General features: G+C 38.5%; 2 pseudogenes; both read left to right on the top strand.

Moving 5' to 3' along the window:
- Nucleotides 1-2,123: 2,123 nt before the first annotated feature.
- LOC147443625 (uncharacterized) lies at nt 2,124-13,168 on the top strand (annotated as a pseudogene).
- A 549-nt stretch (nt 13,169-13,717) lies between these two features.
- LOC147443624 (uncharacterized) lies at nt 13,718-17,077 on the top strand (annotated as a pseudogene).
- The last annotated feature ends 3,875 nt before the right edge of the window (nt 17,078-20,952 follow it).

Raw genomic sequence — 20,952 nt, 5'->3', positions numbered from 1 at the left:
AGAGAGCGACATAAAATAGAACAATACTCCTCTATTTTGAGTTTGCGATGCTATTTTGCGCAGAGGCAGCATAATAACCTTTATGACGCTCACACTCTTTTCTTCTTAATTAGCGAGGTATAATTTTCTTAAAACAACACCTAATCAGGCTAGCCGGATGAGCAAACGCTGCCGTAATTAGTGCCTTCGTGCTGACAGACTTTCTGCTAGAAGCAGCGGAAGTAGGTGCAGCTTCCTCCAACCATGCGCCAATGCCAATTTCAGTGTTTAAGTGTGAGGAGAGATGAGATGATGATCAGAGTTGCCTAGCTATTCTTGGCTGCCCTTTCTTGGTTTTGGTTTCCCTATGATGCTCCTTTGCTATTTTTGGTTGTGCTTTGTGCATTATTTTAACACCCAATGCTGCTCGTATTTGCAATATTCAGGTCAAGAATAGCTTCAAATACATTACTTTAATAATAGCCTCTATGTGCTTTGATTGCTGCCATAGAGGCTTTGATTGCTGCGGCCTCTTTTTGGTGAACTACACCAACTTTGTAGCTTGCCTCTACAAGGCATCTCACGTATTCAAAAAGTAGGAATACTGGTAGTCATAAAACGATGGAATCTCACGTAATTGAAAGAGGTCAGCGCTTATAAGAGCTCATAAAAGCTAAGAATTGACGCACGTTGACGGTGTCTACAAGTCTTAGCTAGTTGAGTTATTCATAGTTCGACAATAGTTTTCTACATCATTTTGAGCATACTCGATTGTTGTTTTATTTGGCTAAAAGTCTACACAACCTTTGAGCAATAGATTGGGCCTTCTTCACTAGGAATTGCCTTGCAACCACCTCACCATACTTAGATTAAATGGCAAGGATCTCGAAGAAACATATCGAGACGTGAATGTTGGAAATAACCACATCAGTACATTGTCCTTGGAGAACCTTGGGGCCCTTGATATGTTCATTACATCTTAGCTTTGTATATATGTGTGCACATGTGATTACATTTATATTACAATTGTTTCTATTGTCGTCTGCACATGTGATTACATCGGTATTATGTTTGTTTCTATGTTGTCTCAAGAGCAGCGTCAGGAGCCGTCTCCAAGGACAATGTGATGTAGTTATTTATAACCTTCACATCGCGATATGTTTCTTGAGTTGATATTGTTTATAGGATAAAATTCACATCAAGCAGTGTTTATAGGGGCTCAAAGATATTGAAGCTTCTCAAAGACCTTGAAGAATTTGCATCAATTCAAATGTATATATAGAGTTATTAAACTTCCGAAGATGCTTGAAAGCACACACTGAGTACACATATATTGTGGGGACTCCTAGCCATATATATCATAAGTGTGGGCTCTCTATATAGCTCCAACATTTGCTACCTTGCAATAAACATTACAACATTATTTAGTTGTTATCTATATCTAATGCTACAACTGTAGCCATTTTTGCGTTACAAATGAAACCCAAAAGCTACTTGAGTGATCTTTAAAAAAAATTAGATGACGGTAGATAGAAAATCTTTCATCATTTGGGATAGTATTGACCTTAGAAAAACAGTTTGGCCTTGCAGGTACATCTTCTAATTTACGGGCTTGTTCGATGGAGCTGGGCGAGGAAGCTGTCCTTGAGGTAAACTAAGTTTTTAATGGCAACCCAAGAAATAGAGAAGCCATAGGAGGAGAGTTCTTATTATTTCTTTGGTCAATCTAAGCCAAAATCCACATTTTTACATATATGGATTGATGATCATGTTGGGTGGGATGGGAATCTAGAGCTCCTTCTTTTGAAAGAGAGTTTGCATCTTGTTGATTACTACATAGTCTATTGGCACAAGGAGCCCATTTTGATATTTGTAGATGTTATCTTGCTTACAAAGAATGAACTTTCATCTATTATTACTTCTAGAAAACTATTTCTGAGTGACTCCTATTATTCTCTTTTGTGGAGATGAGAAATGGATGTCACAAATTTTATGTAATTTGAAAGATTTGATGTAATGTCTCAATGCTTTACTTTGTGTCAATTATAAAGACTATTGTTTTTTAATCTGATGAAATTTGGTTTTAAGTAAAGAATTATAAGAAATTTGAAATATACTCTATGTTCCATTTTTGTGTCAAATACATGGAGCCTAGAGACACAAGGCTACATAGGTGCCAATGTAATTATAAGTGCAAGCATAGCTCTCTTGGGTATGATCTTGTTAGTAGGAGGACATAATACAAGCATCTTCATCACAATTGCAATGGGGATCTTCATCTAGGCATAAATATTGGAAACTTTGAGCATCCCACCTACAACTCTCAACCTACTGCTGCGGTTGAGACTGCTCAAACATCATCACATCAAGCACCTAGAAAACAATGGTATTCATGAAAAGCATATTGCTATGGTAGGAGGTTGGTAGCTCCATCAACCTATAAAACACTACAAGAGGCTATTCATATTAGCGACGCTCACACAGCGACGCTCAAAAAAATAAATCCCGGCGTCGCTATGAGCGTCGCTATGAGTGTCGCTATGAGCGTCGCAAATTTTCAAAGAATTTTGCAACGCTCATAGCGACGCTGACTGGGCTAAAAAAATAACAGAGTGCGCCCTCAAGCAAGGAGCAGGTAACGCTCTCCCTCTCTCTCTCTCTCTCTCTCTTTTTCTTCTCCACACACACACACACACACACACAAACACACACACACACGAGGAGAGGAAGGAGAGCCAGGTATGCTCCTTCCCTCTCCTCACTCTCATGTTCCCTTCCCCTCTTTCTCTCTCCCTCTCTCTCTCTCTCTCTCACACACACATACACACACACACATAGTGTTTTTGAGAGAGAGAGAGAGAGAGAGTACAAACATAAACAAAAACGCACACACACATACATAAACAAAGAATGCACACACACATTGAGAGAGGAAAAGAGAGAGAGAGAGCATGCATAAACAAAAAACGCACGCATTGAGAGAGGAAAAGAGAGAGAGAACATGCATAAACAAAAAACGCACACATTGAGAGAGGAAAAGAGAGAGAAAACATGCATACGATCCAAAAAAACGCACACACATTGAGAGAGAAAGAGAGAGAAACTAATTTAACATCGTAGAAAACTAATTAAAATTAAAAGACCTAAAGATCTAGCTGACGAGGAGTTGAACTCAAGACCTATTATTCAAGAGGGAAATGGCATAACCAATCTATCATACTTGGCATGGGTGATAGAAAGGTTATACCATTTATCTCTTTTTATTGGCACACACATCCACACACGCGCACACACACAAGAAGAAGAGAGTTATAACGTCGTAGGAAACTATCCTAAAAGACGTTAAAGATTAGGTTAGATGTAGACTTACGTTAAATTAGATTTAGGTTTATTTAAGTTAAATTAGATTAGATTTAGGTTTATTTTTAATTAGATTTACGTTTATTTACGCTAGATTTAGATTTACGTTATATTAGATTAGATTTAGGTCTCCATAGACTACGATGCCTGCATGAAGCGGGTGAAGAAAGCCCTCAATGGAATATAGGGTATTGCTGCCTTCACTCATGGTGGGCTCCGTCGATCCAAAAGTACTGGTGAAATGCCTTCAGAAGATAGGGAAGAAGGTGGATCTTCAGGGCGGCAAGAGTCACTACATCCCCAACACAATGACCATCTAGACAACCTTTAGTCATTCAACAGCAACTTCAAAGTTAGTAACAAGAGCAAGAACGGTCTAAAGGGCCAATTGCTGTCGTCAGATGTGGATGGAGATGAGGCAACATCACCGCCGGAAGTTAACTCTCATATCTTTAGTGATGAGAATGCCAACTCTTGCCGAGTTATGTGAAAAATTATGTGTTAAATCAGTTTTAAGGTTCTTATAATCCCTGTTAGTTTAGTTCTTTGTTTTTAATATAGCATAATTTACGTTAGATTTAGATTTATGTTATATTAGATTAGACTTAGGTTTATTTAGGTTTACCCACACACACACACACACACACACACACACACACACACACACACACACACACACACACACACACAAGAAGAAGAGAGTTTTAACGTCGTAGGAAACTATCCCAAAAGACGTTAAAGATTAGGTTAGATGTAGACTTATGTTAAATTAGATTTAGGTTTATTTTTAGTTAGATTTACGTTTATTTAGATTTACGCTTATTTACGTTAGATCGAGTCCACGCAAGAATTACTTACGGTTTAGGGTTTAGAGTTAAACGAACAGTGAAAAGATCTACTATGAAAAGATGTTAAGATGCTGTGAAGTGCTACAGCTAGAGAAGAGGCAAAGGGGTTTTGTCCACTACATGCAGTATCATGTAGACGTGGTTCTGTAGATTTCTTGTACCCACAAATATAGGTATTGACCAATAAAGACGAGATTATAACCCGGTGGTTCTGATCTCCGTGCACCTCTAGACTAAGGTGTGCGGGGATTGGACATGACTAGAGAATGTGAGGTAAAGAGAGAGAGAGAGAGAGAGAGAGAGAGAGAGAGAGAGAGAGAGAGAGAGAGAGAGAGATATAAGACGAAGAATTCCAATAGAATATTAAATTTGTTGTCCAGGTTATAAGATTTTTATCCTCATTATGAGTAGTGACGAGGATGTGGGACCGTACAACCGAAACACCTATCTCTCAACGAGGGTCTTATGTCCTTGTAATCAATGCAAGCATGCTGTGCGATGGACAAGACGTGTTTCTTTGTAGCACGTTTGCGAATTTGGCGAGTTCGATCCATCTATTATAGATCGAGTTGTTGCCAATTATAACTCGTCGGACTCTGACGCTGGCCAACAAGCAGCAATCTTGCAACCCAATAGACATGTTCGCAGGCGCTTTGGTCAAGCAGCATATGTGAGGCCACAAGATGTAGCCTCTGATAGCTCGGGGGATGATCATGCAGAGCACATTCCCAACGAGGCAATGTTTGAGCCCGAGATTGATGAAATGATCGAGACGATCATGGATTCAGAAAGGCTTATCTATGATGATATGAAAAGTGAAGCCGATACGCCATTGTATAATGGAGCACGTATGTCTAGATTGAAAGCACTCCTGGTTCTTCTCAACAGGCAGGCAAAGTTTGGATGGAGTGACACTAGCGTCACAACGCTTTGCAGGTGATCTATTACAATTAGTTTACTTTAATAAAACTCTAAATGTATAATGATCTGATAGATTTTTACACGACTGTATCGTATTTTTATGTTGTGTAGATTGCTTAAAGAGCACATACTACCAGCTGACAATGTGATGCCAGATTCCCAAGATGAAGCAAGAAAGATTTTGCGAAACTTGGGGATTGATTACAATTCTATCCACGCTTGTCCTAATGATTGCATTCTTTTCAGAGGGGAATACATAGACATGGAGAAGTGTCCGAAATGTGATTTCGAAAGATATCGAGTAGATCTCCACGGGACAAAAATTCCACAAAAGGTTTTGCGACATTTTCCTCTGCTTCCTCGCATCAAGCATTTCTTCGAATGTAAGTCCATGGCCGCCCTAGCATCATGGCATGAGGAGAATAAATCTTCGAATGGTGTGCTACGAATTCCTGCAGATTGCGCAGCCTGGAAACATATAGATGGAACATGGTCGGATTTTGCCAGGGAAGCTCGAAATTTGCGCTTAGGCCTGGCTATGGATGGCGTAAATCCATTTGGTCAAAGATCAACGTCTTACAGTGTATGGCCCGTTGTCATCGTCAACTACAACATTCCCCCGTGGTTGACTACGAAGAAGGGGCACCTATGGCTAAGCTTGATTGTGCCAGGGCGATATAAAGTGGAGAATATGGATGTGTATCTTCGTCCACTATTGGAAGAGCTACAACAATTGTGGATTGGCATAGAGGTGGTGGATATGAGCCGACACACAGGACGACGGAATGCTTTGATCAGAGGCATTCTAATGTGGACCATGCATGACTATCCCGGGCTAACAGAATGCTCAGGTGATCTATTGACACTCCTCACTCAGACACTGTAAATCTTGTTTTTTCCCATAGTTGATCTATTATCATGTGTATACATGCAGGGCTTTAAACAAGCGGATACAGAGCATGTGTCACATGTGGACCTAGACTGAATGCACGTAGGGCACCCTCACTGAAGAAGCAAATCTACGAAGGTCATCAAGCGTATCTTCCAGAGAATCAAGTGTTACGCGACGGCTTTTTGGGAAGAGAGCCACCAAGGATGTCTGCACAAGCATGGTTAGAGAAGAAGGAGATGTGCGATGACGGATTGCCTCCAGGGATGAAGAGACTATCTCTATGGTACGAGTTACCATACTGGCCCCGACTCATGATCAATCACTTGCTCGATCCAATGCACATATTCAAGAATGTGGGTAATCTACTATGGGACCATCTGACCGGCAAGAAAGATACTTTGGGAGCCAGAGTTGACCTTAGAAATGTGGATCGTATGGAGCAATATTGGCCGCAAACAGCGTCTGATGGATCGATAAAACTCCCTAAAGCACCATGGATTTTCATAGGAGCCCAAGAACGCAAAGTAAAAGAGACCATTCGAGCTTTGCGGACCCCCACTGGCATAATGCACTCGCTCCGAACGTGTTTTACTAAAGACGGAAAGCTTACCGGTTTGAAGTCACACGATTGGCATAAAATGTGTCAGTTACGTTCATAGTGGACTTTAATATCATTGCATAAAATGTGGACTTTAATATCATTGCTGCACATACTTTACAGTTTATTTTACCGGTTGCCATTGAGGGATGTTTGTCTCTCGACATCCGTAACACAATCTACAAACTTGCAAATCTGGTGCAATGGATCTCACAAAAGGAGATCAACGTAGACTCCATACCATTCGCCAAACTAAATGCTGCGGAGCTTGTGTGCATGTTTGAGAAACATTTTCCTACTACCATGCTAACCATTCAGGTGCATCTTCTTGTTCACATAGTTGATGAGGTGGAAATAGCTGGCACAGTTCATTCCAGATGGATGTTCTTCTTAGAACGTTTCATGAAAACGCTTAAGGGATATGTGCGTCAAAAGGCACATCCGGAGGGTAGCATGGCAGAAGGTTGGTTGGTATCAAAGTCCCTAGTGTACATTGGAGAGTGGCTAGATGGATTTGATAAAGCCCGGGATACGCTATGGCGAACCATAGATGATGAGCGCATATCTGGGATTGTCATGTGCAATCTCGGTGTTGAGAAGAAGATGACGGAAGATCTAGAGGCTAAAATCAACCGATTTTGCATGCTTCACAATCCAGTGATGCAAAAGTGGATTTCACAATATGAGGATGCAAAGCAAGAGCGACAAAGGGCACGAATCGAGTGGAGATGGGGAAGATGACCACCGATGCACTATCCGACGGGTCTGGAGAGCCTACCAACCTTCATGAGCTTAAGATGGTTGCACAACCAATTGAAAAGCGCACAACAATGCGGTGACGAAGTGACTGAGGAAGAGTGGGAGTACTCTCGGGGTTGCGCGACCAAGGTAAGTTTGCAATGTACGACATGCTAGTGACTTTATTTCTAAACGTTTGAACGGCCACTCATAATCTTTGTTCGTTGTAGTATAAGTCATACACAGCAGCATGGTGTAAAGGTCGACATTTTAGGGTGGAACGGATCGACAAAAAGCGTTTTACTCAAGATGGCAAAATTTGAACAGTCTAGTCGACGACGTTCCTCTGATGCAGATCCTGTGGTGGCGGAACTCACTTACTTCGGCACGCTGCAAGAGATTTTGAGGATCGATTACAGAGGATTTTTTGTCTACTTGTTCGACGTGCAATGGTTCAAGATAATCATGGAGGGTCGCAACGCTACTGTGCGTAGAGGAGAGTCTGGTTTTCTTGAGGTGGATTCTACTAAGAAATGGACTGACCTAAGAGACACTTTCGTACTACCAGAGCATTGTGAACAAGTAAGTATGTAAATAGTTAACATCCCCCTTTTACAAGTTATGTGCTTGAAAGCTCTCATGTAAGTTATGTGGCTCTGGCAGGTAATATTTCATCCTATAAAGTCTACATCAAACTGGTGGTACGTCATAGAGGTAGCCCCTCGTAGTGCAAGGACGTATGAAGGCTACCATGTGCCAATCACAACGGCATCAATGGAGGAGATCAGAGAAGATGCTCAATCAGAAGCCGCTGCGGTGGTGCCAGACGAGCATCAAGATGCTACTACTCTATATGGGGTGCATGCAGAGGAGCTACAAAATGAAACAGAGGATATGTGTTTAAACGGAGAGCTCTATATAGATATAGGAAGTTATCCTGAGTTATGCGAGGATGAGAGAGAGATCTCTTAAAGCCACAAATATTGTATTTGAACAATTTTGCTCCGTGTTGTAAAAGCTCTGGCTCTCTAAGTACCTTCCATGGTGTATAACGCTCTTTTCTACTTGCGCTCACATCTTTTGATTGAAAATTCTAAGTTTTCGACTTGCCTCTTCTATCACTCAATTCATTGCATCATTGTATTTATATGCGTCATTACGTCATTGTATTTAATGGTCTTTGCGTCATTGTCTACTCTATTCATTCAATATTAAGTTTAAATATTCGTGTGTTTAATGCAGGTATGGATGATGAGGAGTTTCTTTCTTCTTTGTCACCGCAGCAGAGACAGTGGTACGTGGAGCATCATCGCTCTGGCGCATCATCGCGCGTTCCTACTCCATCCGCATCTCCCTCTCTTTCGGAGCATTCGGCGCGCTTCGAAGCTTTGACGTCGACGAGACGATCTTCACACTCGTCTAGACACCGGCGCTCTGGTGGTGGCGGTGGCGGTTGTTGTGGGGATTCCGCCGCCGATGCCTCCACACTGCCTCGTGTTCGACGAGGCTCTTTACCCTCCCCTTCTTTGCCCGCCCCCACACCAGCCACAGCATCGCCATCTACGCCAGGTTTTGCGCGGATGGCTGTTCCTAGTGTTGAGCTTATATGTGAAGCTACTCAATATATGGCTTCTCTATATATGGCACCCAGGTCCCCTCTATATATACATCATCTCATATGTGTATTGTACACACTTTGGGGTTCTACTTCTGTGTTCTCTCCTTCTCTCAACATGGTATCAGAGCAGTACGTTTTTGTTTTTGATTTTTTTCCTGATCAAAATCGATTTTGCAGAAACTACTCGCAAGAGGGACCGGAATCGATGTGGTCTACAAGTTTGCAGAAGAAAGTGTTTTCAAATTCTGCACCGATTTTGAGTTATCGTTCGCGGACTGCGTACATACCTGAAAAGCAACTTCCGCTTTTTGTTTTTGATTTTTTTGCTAATTGAAAACGATTTTGCAGAAACTTCCCGCTTGGGAGACTGGAATGGATGTGGTCTACAACTTTGCAGAAGGAAGTGTTTTCAAATTCTGCACCGATTTTGAGTTATCGTTCGCGGACTGCGTACATACATAAAAAGCAATTTCCGTTTTTTGTTTTTTATTTTTCTGCTTATTGAAAACGATTTTGCAGAAACTACCTGCGTGAGAGACCGGAATCGATGTGTTCTACAACTTTGCAGAAGAAACTACCCGCTATGGGAGACCGGAATCGATGTGGTCTATAACTTTGTAGAAGGAAGTTTCTCTAAATTCTGCATCGATTTTGGGTTATCGTTTCGGACTGCGAATATGTTTGAAAATCAAAATTTTACTTTTTGCTTTTGATTTTTCTCATAATTGAAAACTTCTCAATTATATTTTTCTTCATCAATCATATATTTGTTACTGACGTAACTTTGTTGCAGAAGCCAGTTACACATCGTTCCGATTCAGTCGAGCCGTTGATGATCGTCCAAATTCTATCGAGCTACTGTTGGTACATGATCTTTTGTTATATGATATACTCGTTCATTGATTCTCGTATAATTATTCTTTTAGAGATATAGTTTACGTCGTTTTATTGATAATTTCTCATTGATACCATAGTGATTTTGATGGTACCATGATGATGTTTTGTTAATACTTTGGTCATGGTGATTTTCGTTGATACCATGATGATATGTCATTGATACCATGGTTATTCTCGGTGGTGCCATGATGATATTTCATTGATACCATGGTTATTCTCGGTGATGCCATGATGATGTTTCGTTGATACCATGGTTATTCTCGGTGATGCCATGATGTTGTTTCGTTGATTCCATGGTGATTTTTGTTGATACCATGATGATGTTTTGTTGATACCATGGTTATTCTCGGTGATACCATGATTTTGTTTCGTTGATACCATGGTTATTCTCGATGATGCCATGATGATGTTTCGTTGATACCATGGTTATTCTCGGTGATGCCATAATGTTGTTTCGTTGATACAATGATTATTCTCGGTGATATCATGATGCTTTTCGTTGATACCATGGTCATTTATTCATTTTTATTGATCTAATGATATTTTGTTAATACTTTGATGGTATTCATTGATCACTACATTGATAAATGTTGTTTTATGTAGTATATACACATATCATTTGTATCACGTAATCACACATTTTGTACTTTTACGTTTATACTTTATGTACCATATGTTGTCGTGCGTATATATGTCGTCAAAAGAGTGGCGTCGCGAACCATCTCTTATGGCATTGTGAACGTAATTATTTCATTAACGATGCTAATAATTTTCATGACATGTTCTTTTTGGAGTCTATGATCTATGTAGGATTGATCAAAGAATTGATTTTATGAAGACAAACTTGGTGACAATAAAAGATTTATGAAGATATGTTTGGTGATGCCATATTGATGACAACATGAAGACATGTTTGGTGATGCGATATTGATGACAAGCTACACAGCAGATTCACGGAGACACTTTTGATTACAAGCTAATTGATAGCTATTATACCTCTTTATTGAACCTTTGTATTCATTATTGTATTTGATAGGATAGGAGTAATGTAACTCCTCATAAAACATTCATTGTAAAAGGAGTGATGTAGCTCCTCGTAAACATTTGTATATTTAATGATTTTTATAATATAACGGTGGGCGTATATAGAGCGTGGGTTTTTCCCTTGATCCCCCAAGGGTTTTTTCATCCACAGTTAGGGAACCTTATTTGAGCGGGGGTGTTGAGCTTATATGTGAAGCTACTCAATATATGGCTTCTCTATATATGGCACCCAGGTCCCCTCTATATATACATCATCTCATGTGTGTATTCTACACACTTTGGGGTTCTACTTCCGTGTTCTCTCCTTCTCTCAACACCTAGTAGCTACACACCTCTACCTACTCCGCCAGGAGCCACCCCACTCGACACTCCTCGCTTTGGGGCCCAGATGCCGGTGGAGACACCTGGCGTCCGTACCCCCATCGACACGCCGCTAGAGACCCCTGTCGGGACACCCAGGTTCACGCATCACCGGCCAGAGGGCTTGCCTTACTCCCTCGACTTCAGCGGCGGCATCATCGTGGATGATGACGGCAAGAAGGTGATCTCGCGCATGCGTGGTCTTTGCTCTCAGCTGTTTAGACACTACATACTAAACAAATGGATTGAAGTACCAAGTGATTTAAAAAACAGAGTCATCAGCATACTTCATGATGAGTTTCCCGTTCCAACATGGGATCAGCGCTTCAATGAAGACCTGATGAAGATTCGAATGCGCGAATACTGCAAACACAAGCATTCCGAAGTGCAAAAAGCAATCAAGGATGGGTGGAACAGGCCAGATTGGCTAGCCAAAGAAGATTGGAAAAATGCGAAGAAAGCAGGGCGCGAGAATCCTGACAAGTGGAAGCAACAAAAGGATGCAGCCAGAGCGCGAGTAGAGGCAGGGAGCTCGCACCACTTGGGGAGCGGTGGATGGGCATCATTTGAGGCCGATTTTGTAAGTGTTTTCGCATTGCTCTTTATGTTCGATAGTTTAGGGTTTATGAGTTTTTTAATTCTAACATAATGAAATCTTTGTATGTTTTGACAGTGGTCGATGACAGGACGTGATCCCACACCGTACGAGCGCGTGTACACAGGCAGGAAGGGCTTAAACGCCCTGATGGACATTCTCAGTTCTCGCGGCGGCATGGTTAGTATTAGGGTTTACTCTTTTCTATTTTTTGTATTGTTTTATAAATGTTGTTATATGTTTATACTTACTGAAAGCTGTCTTATTGTCTTTTTTTGCAGAATCCGACAGATACGCCGCTTGGACGCGATGAGACGTCTGACTAGACGACATCAGTTTAGCCGTAGCTAGATAGCATTAGTTTAGGGTTTCTCATAGCTTATGTATCATGAGACGGATTTTATACGTCTTTTTGAACCATGTATATTATTACATTTGTCACCGCAGTTCCTTTTGCCAATCAATTCTTTATGCCTATGATGTTGTACAATTGTCATTATTACATTTGCCAATCAATTCTTTATGCCTATGATGTGTACAATTGTCAATTTTGCAAACAATGCGTCTTGTGGGTGACTATTTTGGGTCTATTATCTACCCTTGCACTTTTTAAAAAAAGTGAATCAAGTACAATATGGTTGATGGGTGGCAGGGCATTCAATGCCCTGTCACCAAAAAAAAAATCTCTCAGGCGTCGCTATAACCGTCGCTATTTATGGCTCTGTAGCATCGCTATGAGCGTCGCTATATTCTTCTGTGTAAACGTCGCTATAACCATCGCTATGAGCGTCGCTATGAGCGTCTCTATGAGCGTCTCTATATAGCGACGCTTATAGAGATGCATTTAACGATGCCTATAGCGACGCATATAGCGACGGTCTCGTAGCGACGCTCGTAGCGACGATTTTAGTGACGCCGGGGGTTATAAAAACGCAGTGTATTTCCATCGCTAACAGCGTCACAAGAGCACACAACCTCTTGTAGTGAAAGACATCAAGATGCTGAGGCTAGATATCGAGAAATAAACTCGGGATTTGGCATTCAAAGTATACATGATTCACGGGGTCAAGAAACCATTGTACCTACAAGCACAAACGAACTTCCATCGGATTTGAATTGTCAAATCCTTAAATATAGTACTTTTGAAGCTATTGTAGATGAGAATCATGATCAAGGCTTTGAAGAGAATGATTCTGCTATCTTCCATAGCTATGAAGCTCCTGCAATTGTTGAAGGTGGTCAAAACCTTGAAGAGCATGAGAATGCAAGGACTCTTGACAATGAAGATCTACTAAAAAACGAGCAAGAAGAACAATAGGAGGAAGATGAGGCCAATACAGATGATACCATTCTTTAAAAAATAGTCCAAATGGAAGCCCTATGGGATGAACACCAAGTCTCTATTGATTTTCAAGATCAGATGCTAGATGTTTTGTTTGGAAAAAGCATAGAGAATGGTGTAGAGTGTTTGAGTCCTCTCTTGGTAAAGCTTCTAGACAGTTGGTAAGGTAACCTTGGTGGCATCAATGCTCCATCATGTTGGCCAGAGTTGAACACAATGTACAGAAGCCTTGGTATGGTGACAATGAGAGATATCTCATTTGTATGGGTCTAAACGGTAATACTCATCATCCTATTTTGTACGACCCAATAAATGAGGATAAGTATGTGGGAAATATTGTGGTGTGCTTATGTCAACAACTTGAAGGACGCAAAGGTAGGAAATAAAGGGATTGTCCTCGTTGTTGTGAAAGACGCACAAAGTGTGCTTTGCCACAAAAAAATGATTTTCTTTCACCATCTTCCTATTCAAAAGCAGTTAGAGCTTATATCTTCCACTTGTACCATGTGCCACGATATCTTGTGTATGTAGCATTACAAGGACACATGGTTGAATCGGTCGACCTCGACCACAGATTTATCTATAGTTATTTATGAATTTTGGGATGGTGCCAAGTGTAAGGATCTTCAATAATTTTGGAACCTAGCTTCAACCTTTGAGCTTTTGTCGTTTGTGAAAGATGTAGACACTCTTACAAGGCATGGCCATCGACGCATGCTGCTGAGGACTTGAGTTGGACTGAGGATCAACAAATGTTGCTTTTACATGGAAGTCGTGTCATAGATTGATCAAAAGCTCGAAGAAGATCATCAAGGTATCTCTCTTCTCTCAAAGCATTAAATTCATGCTCATTTTTGAAAATTTTATTTTTACTTTTGTATCTTCATTGAATCCTTTTCTATTAAGATTGTTAGGGAGATCCTCAAAAATTTGCACTATTGCTCCATTGGGATGGTTTTCAATCATAAAAAAATACACAAAGAAATTCGGGGATTGCGGAAAGAGTTTTGAACTCTAGAAAGAACTCTATTTTACTGCCTATACCAATTTTATTTATCCCTTTTAGTTGCAATAAGAGTATTGGCGCCTTTAGAGATCTTTTTCATTGCAGCACAAGAAGGTTCTATTCAAAGGAGACGTATTTACTATAGGATATACTTTTGTGGTGAGATCTGATAATTATGAGGAGAATGCACCTTCTATAGGTGAGTGGAAAGCACGAATCAGATCCTTCTTTACTTTGCAATGCTAGGAAGAAATTCTACTATTTTTTGGTGTAGATTATTATAGACAGCCAATCTTGGTTGAAGAAGATGTTGAAAAGTTGAATGTGGATCCGATTACAGGAATGAGCGTACTTGAAGTCACCGCTATGCCTTTCTCTTCGGATTGTATAAGAAAAGTCAATTCACTACTACACAAGTTTATACCGTGGAGGTTTCAAAATTATATTATTGCCTATGAGACTAAAGATATAGGCATTTGCAGGCGCTTATTGAGTGCTAGATGTGTTGGATGTGTACCTCCGTGTCTTGAGGAGAAGGACATAGTCCAAGTCAAAGAGTTTGTTAATGAAGAATATTTTGCTTGTCAACTAGCATATGTTGTTCCTCGAGAGGTAGACTCTACTTTAAAGCGAGTACAGCTAGCAAAACTTCAAGAAATGAATAACAACTATGCCCAATGGAGAACGGCTATTGAAGATGAGGATTGGAAGCTTATATCAACTTGCTCATTTGTAGTCCAAGGGTGGAAAGTTTTAAAGAAAAGAAGAGTTATAGGTCAAGATGGAAAAGTGAAGTTCCTACCATGCAAGTAGCAGCAAGCATGCCATGCATCAAAATGGATATTATTTATCTCTTGCTCTATGTAGAAGCTATGCTTGTATGTTACTTTTTTCAATTTTCATGAATGATTTAAGAGACATGCTAATTTATCAAAAGTTTAAAGTGGTGTCAATTTTTCAATTTGTATTAATATTGTACTTTTATTTATTTATCACAAATCTTAGATGTCTTTTTAATAGTATTCAAGTGGTGTCAATTTTTTTTTGAATTCATAGCTTAGATGGCTGAGAATGATGTCCCCATCCCTTCATACAATGACATCTTTTTCCCACATGAATGAAAGTTAAGAGAGCCATATAGAATGTATGGAAAGAAGATTTTGGAGATGTATTTCAACAAGCAACATAGAGTGCTCTTACACAACTATAAGATGGTTAGAGGATGGTTTAAGAACTTGTGGACGATTTGCACCACAATCGCCTTGAGCAACAAAAGATTCACGATCTTATTTCAACTAAGATCGATGAATGAGCACCTTTGAAGTTTGGATTCTACAAGGCAACCTATCAATGGGAGGAGACACACACTTATCAGTTTGTGCTGACCGATGACACAATCACAACAAAAATATGATAAGAAGAAGACTACAAATGATGTAGGTGTGTATATATTTGATAAGCATAAAGATATTTGGCTTCATAGGGGCCTTATGAAAGAAGGTAGCTAAACTTGTCTTACTTTTCAAGGCACACGGCACTGCAAAAAAAGAAAATGGTGATATTGCTGCTTTAAGAGCTTCAATAGTAGAGACGATACTTATATTTTGACCTTTCTTTCTTATGTTAGATGTATATGCCATGTGTTTACTTACTTATGTGTTTATATAGGTGTCTAACATTGAGTTAGTAGACATAAACCCTAAATTCTGTGATGATGTGGGAGACGAGACTCGTGTGGATTGTATGCCATTGGTGACACAAAATCAAACTAAAGGCACATCGGGATTAATTGGTTCATTGAAAGTGGTGAGTCTTTTTATAACTTCATGAATTGATTGTCTTTACAAGAATTATGAACACAATTTAGTACTTTCATGTTCCTAAGTTTAAAATTGAAGTCTTATGAAATTGTTTATCCATTATAGAGACAAGATTTGCTCTCTATGTGGAAGAAAACCGAAAGCATGGGATCTTCATTGTAGGAGAAAATAGATGTTTTTCTCAAGTAATATAGATACATAAAAATTAAACAATCGTAAAAGAGTTTTTGTGTACTTTCTTTTGTCTTCTATAGGAATTTTAGTTTGAAGATATCAATTAAGATAATGTAAATGGATCTTTTTTTTCTTTTGGAGCATTGTTATCAAATGGAAACGTAAAAGAGTCAAAGCCATACAAGAGAAAAGAGAAAGTGTTTTGAGTGACATGCCATTGAAGGTAATGCCACTAATGGTATATGTGTTTTGTTTTACACATAAAGGTTCTCCTATATGTTTTATATATTTTTTTGCATTAGTTGGGATATGAGACTGTGGATTCTTTTTCATCATCATGATAAACAAATAATCATGAGGCTTCACGAAAAAGTACTAGAGAGAGAAAGGTGACAATCTTTACTTCAATAAAGTTTTAAATTTCTTTCTTTGACTTGTACTCGATGTTATAAGATGCATAGTTTTTGTTAAAGTTCTTCAAGAAGATTACATATTTTGTTCATGGTATTATTGAGAAGATAAGTACAAGGCTTAAAGAGTCTCTTGCTAGTAAGCTTGGAAAGAATCTTCCAAGAAGATAAAAAAGAAAAGAAAGGTAGTATTAAAAGTTAACTTACATGTGTAAGAAATAATCCAGATTTGTTAATATTAAGCTCTTTTTGTTGAAGTTTTTAGGATGAGAAATGCATTGTAGGTGACATATCAAATGTGTATATTCTAAATTTTGATGAAGTAATTCTCATCTTTTTTATATTTAGTTCTTTGTTGTCATATATATAAAATGTGTCTTCATAAAACCCTTTGTTTATAGTAGTAAGCTGTGTGTTTATGTAGGTTTCATCTTTAAATGGGGTGAAGGAGGAGACTAGCCTCCTTAAATACTGACCTACAGACAATTGATGACATGTATCTAGTTTCAAAAGCTAGTTACTACAAGATTAAAAGGGAGGAGAGCGAAAGAAAGGTTTGAGTTTGGAGAGAATGAGAGTGAATTTGGTGAGGTGGTTGGTTGATAGTGGGATGCTTATCATTTAAAGGCAACTTGATCATGAGTTGAATTTTGATGAAGTGAAATGTTTTTATGTAAGGTCTCAAGTGCAAAACGGACCATGTTGAACATCATATTTCATGTTATTTGTTGTTCACTTGGTGATTGAACATTTTATTAGTTTTGAACCAATTGATTATCTCTTCTAAGGAGACGATGTTAGTTTTTATTTGCAAAGAGATTAAAGCTCATGTTTAAATGTAGTCACTTTAATCATAGGTTTGATAGGAGTTTCAAGAGAAATATACTTGATTATCAGTAGTTTTACTGCTACTTTGGATTGTATGGGATAGAAATTTTAACAAAGACTTGATCTTCTTTTAGTCAATGTTGTTAGTTTATTGATTAGTGTAATGTGTGTTATGTGTGATAGAAATGTTAAAAAAGACTTGATCTTCTACTTGATTATGAGTAGTTTTATTGCTACTTTGGATTGTATGTGATAGAGATGTTAAAAGATACTTGATCTTCTTTTAGTCAATGTTGTGAGTTTATTGATTAGTGCAATGTGTGTTATAGTGGATGATCCAAAAGAGACGCAAAAATGATACATTGGTCGGTTTGAAAGCTAAAATACGATTAATATTTATGTATAGATCAATTAGTTTGTTTATTTTTATGAAAATAAAATTAAACGTCCATTCAATTTTCTATATATAAATTTTGTAGGATGTCCCTCTAATTTTCTACATAGAAATTTTTAATGGACGTCCATCTGATTTTCTATATGTAAAATTTTGTAAGACATTCCTCCAATTTTCTATATAGAATTTTTTAATGGACATCTATCTAGTTTTCTATATGTAAAAGTTCCAATGAAAGCCTCATCTAATTTTCTAGATAGGCTACGTAGGAAATGTTCCATTTTTCTACATTGCACTTTTTTTAGTTTTGATTGTATCAATCTAGAAAACTATATAAAAAATTCTTTTATTTTAATATATAGAAAATGTTTCAAAAGTCCTTGTGTGTGTGTGTGTGTGTGTGTGTGAGAGAGAGAGAGAGAGAGAGAGAGAGAGAGAGAGAGAGAGAGAGAGAGAGAGAGAGAGAGAGAGAGAGAGAGAGAACGTGCTTATAAGAGGGATGCAAGGTCAAGGAGAGCAAGAAAGTGTGTTGCAATTTGAGGGTTTCAGCAAGACTGGGTGGATTTGGAGAACGAGATCGAGAAGAAGAGATGGGGTGCCATATCTTGGGATGCGGGCATTGGTTGAATGAGGGCAAAGGTTGACTCATGAAGGTGGTGGAGAGAAGGAAGCCCTCAAGTCAAGAAGCAAAAGTTAGTGCGCAAGACCGCAACTCAAGAGGCAGGCATTGGAGGGAGCCTGCAAGCGAGTGCCACTTGGGCTAGCTTCGCAGCAAGCTGGCCATGGAAACATGAGGAAAAATTGAACACACCAGTAAACATATCGGGTATTTGTTCTAAACTTTTATTTGAAGGTATGAAGAATCTTGGAGCTTTGAAGAAATGCCAAGTGAGATAGACACAATAGACAATGTCTTTTTTTCTTTTCCACTTCATTATCTCCTTGAAATCCAAAAGTCTTGTACGTTTATTAAAAACTTTAAAAAGTTGAAAATGCTCGTGCTTGAAGAACATGATTAGTTGAAGATTAGTATCGATTATCTTCTTCTTTTAATTTCTCTAAAGCTAAGGTCCATTCAATATTTTTTTTCTATTGTCTCTCCTTGCACAATGAATGTGAATGGATGCCCATCTCTCCTTTTCTACATCATAGTGTGAATGTTAAAAGAGCCTCCCTCATATGGCCTTCTCTAAGAGCAAGAGCTCAATGCACTTTTTGAGTACAACAACTCTACATTCTCAACTCTCATCTTTGTCAACATTCTTTGGCCATCATGTATCAAAGGATGCATTGACATCTACACAAATATCTTGAAAGAGAGTCGGTGGGATACCTATAATCTCCACATAAATCTCTCGTGAGAGTAGGGGCCACTTAGTACAAAAAATAGAAGAGACATTATTCCTACAACTATCAAGAGACACTTATGTTGTAGAAGGGTTTTAGGTCACAAAAAGCATGGATCTTTGAGTGGATGAAAATATGTATCCTAAACACACACTTAGAATCTCAACACGCTAATCAAGAATGAATCCACAAATATGGATCATAATCTCAATTTTAGAAGAGAGCAGTGAGGTGAAAAAAGGAGCAAAGAGAATACAGTTACACTGAATATTTCCCCCGTGTGTAACATTACCACATATGTTATCGTGTTGTATATTACTATTGCTATGGATGCAAGAATTATTGCACATATTGATGAATATACTATAGCATCAGTGACTATATGTATTTCAATGCTATGGGTCAAAAAAAGAATGACTTGCCTACTTCTAATTCTTAGGAACTTTCTATGACCATTTTTTGATCTACAATCATATTATAGATATTTCAATAAAACAAAACTTTTTGTCATATCATTATAACCTATAAACTAACTATAAATGTCGAGGATTACGATAGAATAAGAACACTATAGTGTAGATTATGCCACTGCTATATATAGCTCGCCCTAACTAAAGTAAGGCTCACCTATATATACTTCACTTGTGATTGATTTAGTTTTTGGGAATGTTCATCTTAATTTCTCAAGCTGACTAACCCTTACAACTCCAAACAAAAGCTTGAATTTTTCACTTAAAGCTCAATGGAAACCTTTTTCATGTCATTTTTCCTTCTTTTCTTATATTTTTCATTGATTCAAAACCATTTGATGTGTGCTTATTTTATATACCCACGCCTTTTTTCTTCTCAATGAAAAACGCCCCCACTGGGAACCTCTAGGGCTCTAGTACCATAGGTCATACATATGAATAAAGCACCAAAATCAAGACAGGATTTTTCTTTCAACTTAAGCTTATACACTTGTGTCACTTTTCCGTTTTACTTCCATTTCCTTTGTATTCTAACTGGTGTTGTTTGTTGTTTAAGTGAGCAAGCCTCTTTAGGCCTAAAATAGTCCTAAGATCAGCTCAAACACTCAAATAATTTTACCAACTAAGACTAGCAATCAAATCAATGAGTTAACCTAAAGCCACGGCCTCCTAACCTCAAGGCTCATCTATAAGATTAAACTCTAGGTCAATTAACTAAATCAAAGACAAGTTTATACATCTTTAATGACTAATAAAAAACATAACTAAATGCACTCAATCAAACCATGAAAAACCACAATCAGTAAATATGAATGTCAATAAACATGAATCATAGGATCTAGTATAATTGGAGGTATGTAATGTGTCTCCTCAATATTTGTGAAAGAAAACATGCAATGCAAAAGCTCAACATATCCATGCTATGTGAAAGTTCAAGTCTATCTATGCTACAAAATCATAAACAAAATACTACCACCTAGAAAGGCGCGTCAGCAAATAATAAGAAAACCTATACTAAAGTCTCATACCTTAGGGGAAATTTGGATTCTCAAAGGGGCCGTATAAGGACTTTGAATTTCTCTATCTTGTCCAAAATGGGTGCACGGTAAAAATTTTACAAATGAAATCAAAACTTTTCGGCTCTTTTGGAATAAGAATGTACTCATTGAGATGTATCCATTGATATATAGCATGCCATCAAACTTGTATTGATGTGACAACTTTGTATTATAAATGGAATCTCTCCCCATATTTCAACATCAGTGGGGAGGCCATAACTTCTACAAATCAGACCAAATTTATCAGAGTTTG

Source organism: Adiantum capillus-veneris, chromosome 13 (assembly GCF_014529385.1).
Source record: "Adiantum capillus-veneris isolate H3 chromosome 13, ASM1452938v2, whole genome shotgun sequence".
NCBI lineage: Eukaryota > Viridiplantae > Streptophyta > Polypodiopsida > Polypodiales > Pteridaceae > Adiantum > Adiantum capillus-veneris.
Note: the sequence above shows the minus strand (reverse complement) of the source record. Positions and strands in the feature narration are given on the sequence as shown.